This window comes from Oryzias melastigma, linkage group LG4, assembly GCF_002922805.2.
Source record: "Oryzias melastigma strain HK-1 linkage group LG4, ASM292280v2, whole genome shotgun sequence".
In the NCBI taxonomy this organism is placed as follows: Eukaryota; Metazoa; Chordata; class Actinopteri; order Beloniformes; family Adrianichthyidae; genus Oryzias; species Oryzias melastigma.
In genome coordinates, this window is record NC_050515.1 from 19,969,651 (window position 1) to 19,975,003 (window position 5,353).

Below are 5,353 nucleotides of genomic sequence, written 5' to 3' on the forward strand. Positions count from 1 at the left end.
CGATGTGCAAGGTTAAAAATGCAAAATCTTTTTTTCTAAGATCACCTCATGCTGGGCTGTGTTGTTACTAAGGGCAACACACACAACTCACAGCTCCTCTGGTCACATGACCGATGGAGCAGTTCAATATGCTGTGAGCGGGGGAGGTAGGCACAAAAGACTGGAGATACTCACCTAATAGCCAACATATCTAGAAATGACACATGTACTTTTATTTTCTCATTTATGAATTAGTAATCAATACTTTATAAGAGTAGTCAATAGCAAAACTGGTGATGTACGGGTACCTGTATTTTGATACTTTAGTATCAATATTCACATTACTATAGTTGCCAATCAGTTGCAGAACTCTAACTCCACTAGATTCATTTTTTAATACTCTTAGGGTCTTCTTGCCAGTCATTGATGATTGGGAAACCAATGAAAACATGCACACATGTGCATCTGCATTTACAAGTAGGTGGCTATGAGAAGTTGGACCAGATGAACAATTGGCATGGTTCGGAATAGATGCCTGTTATTCAAGGACAGCAACCTCCATTAGAATTTTAATTTTTTTGTGTTAAACAAACAATACCCGCTGCTCACTAATATTGACATTTTTTAATTGTTTGTCATGTTCCCCAAAGCAGAGGGTGCATTAATGTATTTGATGTTGACAAAGGTCAAATATCGGTGCTGTTGTTGTCTGGGACATTTTGCGAGCCCACCGCTGGAGTACAGCAGAACAAAAACAAAGCCATCTTGCCTCAAGTTAATGATTAGCAGTGATTTTCTCTGGCGCACGCTCTGCTGGGAAAAGGACCACCAACAAGTTTCTGTCCGTCGTTTAACAGCTGGAGGCGAAAGCATCGCGCTCATAGCTTATTCATGACTGTTTCAGCACAGCCGGTTAACCCCGCTGCTCACCCATTACAGGCCACGCTCTCACACTTTACATCACCAATCCAAGCTAACGCACACACACCAAGAAATGTTAAAAGGTTTATTGATTCACAAAGCAGAGCTGTTAATTTACTGATAAACCCTGTGCCTGGGGATAAAAACAGACACAAAGTAACAGAACAGATGTACACACTCCAAAATTAAGACTAATCAAATTATTCGTTGAAAATTTATAAGGTCAACTTGTCCTTAACTGACAACAACATCTGCTCCTACTTTATAAACTCTGACTTTATCTCCTCTAAAATTTCAATGGATGCTACGGTTGTAAAGATTTTGTTAGCTGGTCAGAGAACAGACTTATCTTGTGTTCTAACAGGAACATTTGATAATTGCGATTGTCACACAAAAACCCAGGTTCACTCATGTGTGAAGCAGTTTTAAAAAGCTGCTGTAAATTAAATCTTTTTTCCTAACTGCAAGTGAGTCCTTATCAGTGTCGACCTCCCTTTTTTTGGGCCTCAGATCAAGGCAGTACAACCTCTCAACTAGCCACTATTTCCAGAGTTTCACTCACACATATCAAGTATGTGTGCCAAGTGAAGTTTAATGGCTGTTTATTGTTTGCAAGGGGGTTAACTGTGTCTTTTTATATACTCACCGGCCACTTTATTAGGTACAGCTTTCTACTACTGGGTTGGACCTCCTTTTTGCCTTCAGAATTGTCCTAATCCTTGGTGGCATGGATTCAACAAGGTACTAGAAACATTCCTCAAAGAGTTTAGTCCATATTGACATGACAGCATCACACAGTTGCTGCAGATTTGTTGGCTGCACATCCATGATGCCAATCTCCTGTTCCCAAAGGTGTTGAGAAGATGACACGGTGCACTATCCTGCTGGAAGTAACCATCATAAAGGTGGTCATAAAGTGATGGACATGGTCAGCAATAGTACTCAGGTAGGCTGTGATGTTGTAACCATACCCAATTGGTACTAAGAGGCCCAAAGTCTACCAACAACTACCCCCACCCCCACACCATTAAACCACCAGCCTGAAGCTTGATACAAGACAGGATGGATCTGTGCTTTCATGCTATTGACACCAAATTCTGACCGTATCATCTTGAATGCTCAGCTTGAACTGCAGCGGATCACCTTGACCATGTCTGCATACATAAGTTTATCCCGTTGCTGCCATTTGATTGGCTGATTAGAAATTTGCATTAGCAAGCAGTTAGACAGGTGTGCCAAGAGAAGTGTCTGGTGAGTGTATGTTTGAGGCGTGGGATTTCACTCTTTTATCTTTCACATCTCAAGCATTAAAGTTTGTGGCGAAAACATCCTAATAACCCCTTTTAGCAGAGATGTCTCTAATTATTAACAAACAGCATTTTACCTATTGACTACCAAATACAATGATATAATAGGACAGCATAAACTATTAAAGGTTGTTTTAACAATTGATTTTAATATTGTTGCCCATTGTCAGAGTAGGTCTATTTTAGCATTCACATGCTGAATCATACACAGTCATTTATCCCACAAGATACATTCTAAAGATATTCCGCAATAGGTAAAATCTGCAAAGTAAAGATGTTTTAAGGCTGTAAAACCCCTTAATACATTTTTCTCAGACAAACAGGAACATTTTTTACACTCGTCTCTCTAAAATTCAAACTTTCATAGAAAAATAAGTCTAGCATTAAAGGAACGCTGCTTTCGATGGACGCCTGGACGGTTTTGAACGCGCTAGAACGGCACTTTTGACGAGCGGTTTATACGCAATAAAACCCACTTTTTTACATTTTGAGACAACACAAGACGGCGTTATTTACGTGCTGCTTTCAAAACATGCATCAAAAGTGGCGTTTTTCATGGTAAATTTGCCGGTTTTTATGGCGCTTTTGTTGGCGATTATTGTTGTCATTGACTTGCCATAATCGGTCCCTCCTGGTTCATGTTGATCATCCACAGCCATCTTCATTTCTGTCAATTACCCTCAGTGTATTTACATGTCTGGTTTTCAGTTTATTTGTTTCTGTCACCAAACCTGGTCTCCTACATTTTGGGTCCTACACCACCAGTTCCTGACATATAAATGTTTTTTTTTTTTCTTCATTTATGAGATTTAAAATTATCATCAATAAAAGTGTAACAAATGCGCTAGTACACAACCTAGTTTAGTTTTTTACCTCCCTGTGGCCTATAAAAATACAAGGAAAAGGGATAAATTGACAAAATGAATGCTATTGCCAGTGACAGATTTAGACTGAAAAATTACACAAAGATTTCAAGGTTGGACGTTAACCCCTTACCAATTACAGCAAGAGCAATCTGTTCAAATGTACCTCTCTGCTTTTGGAAGTTTACTTTATGAGCAAGCACTTTCTCACAGTTTTAAACTTAAAATACTTTGCTAGAGGGTAAGAAATGCATCATTTTTACATTATAGTTTCTTTTTCTATTTGGTAAATATTTTCTAAAACCTCTCCTTTCTCAGTTTGAAACCAAGAGTGGGAGCTGCCACACTCCCTCATGCCTTATTCCCCCCCTCCAACATCTTTATAGATGAGGGTAATCCTGCAGTGAGGTCAGTATGACATCAGAAGGAAAAGACTGTCGTCTGCCAACAGCCTTTTTGTCATACAAGTGTTTGCATATTTTCTGTTTAGCGGGTGACGAAGACAAGACGGACATGACAGTGCTACGCAAACCGGGTCTGAAATCTGCGATGAAAGAAGCAACCGTGAGTCAACAACAGCTCCAAGAGGCTGCTGGTGAGGCCTGTTCAAGCTCCTGAAACAGAATGTCACAGGTCTTACTGATGCTGTTTTAGCAACATTTCTTTAGTCAAAAATCAAGTGGAAACAAACTCCAACTTTCATTGTCAGCTGGCCATTCATGCTATCAATAAAAAAAAAGGGGAAAAGCTTCATAAACGATCACTGTACGCCTGAGGGCAGCTTGTATGTTGTCAGCTCAGCTGACCTCAGTCTTCAGAGTCCTTTGGGAGTAGTTCTTGTTGTCGAGGTGGGGAACACTTGGGTAGTTATTACCCAACAGCCTCTGTGAGCATCTGGCCAGCCCCGCAGCAAACTGCTCCTGTCCTCCCCAGAGAATGCTCAGACAGATGAGCAACCTGCGGCTCATTCAGCCACATTGGCAGACGCGCTCCCTCAGAGACCGAACGTGTCCGCTGTGCAAAGGATGGACTGTGCACGCACAAATGCCAGTACCTTGGTTTTAATTAGGCAACTCTGCTTCAGGGAATTGTAGTTACATTCATGAATTGATGTGCACCAATCTTTTCACAGCTAAATATTTTGTCTTTTGAAAACAAGCCTGTTATATAATATTTGCAGGGAGATTTTCTTTTCAAACGTTTGATGATTGCAACGTGATTAAAATGTGATCATGTGGAATTAATGCTGTGTTGGGATGGTACTCTCTTATCGGTTTTTATCTTTTTGCATAAATTATGTAAGACTGAAGTGATTAAGATCATGAAACAAGGTTGAACGTTGCACAACTATTTCAATCCTCTGTCCCATTTTGATGGCAGGCTACGCCGTCAATCCCTCGGCTAAATAACCCCTACAGTATCCATTATTTTTCTTCATCCACCGTTTGTTAAATTGCTGAAAATGCTTACATTTTCAGACGCATTTTCAAATGGAATGAACATATTTCTTTCAGTTAAACTGATGCACTTGTTTTGCATTGCAGTACTGGAAACAGTTTTTACTTACACCATCCAGCCAAGGAACATTTGACATACGCTATGTTCTGCCCTATGTGGGGCACTGAAATATAAGGTGGACTTTATAAGAGTGGTCTAGTTTCAAACGTATGTCATGCAAAAAAACGCAACAAACTATAAGGCACATCAAGCGAGACAAGAGTCAGAGATAATTCCATCAGTATCTCAGATATTAACTGTTTGTAACACGCTAGCCACATTAGTAGTGTTAGGTGTGTTAGCGTGTTCACATAACCTGTAACTCCTAATCTTATTTGCAACACATAAAAAAGGACACATAATGTTTAGACAAACATCACTGTCATTATGCTAATTTCCAAAGTTGTCAGTAATATAAAAAAACGGTCCTTCAACACTTTATGCGGTAAGCATATTCACAACAACACCCCACCAAACATTTTGACAGAAATCACTTCGACATCAGTAAGCATAGCCAGGTGTTTTGCACCTTACGTCTAGGGGTGCAGGGCCTAACATAAAAAAAGAAGAAACCTGAATGTCACTGAATAGACAAATTACAGAAAAGTTTCTTGTCCCATTTGTGAAGTTACAAAAAAAAGGGGAAACTAAACATTTAACTTCAGGGTGAGCCAAAAGCCAAAACAATAAACAAAACAGAACTAACTAAAATGTCAAAACCTCTATTTGACCTGAAATCAAACAAAAAAGTAAAATAAATGACAGTGGCTGACCTGTCTAAACCAG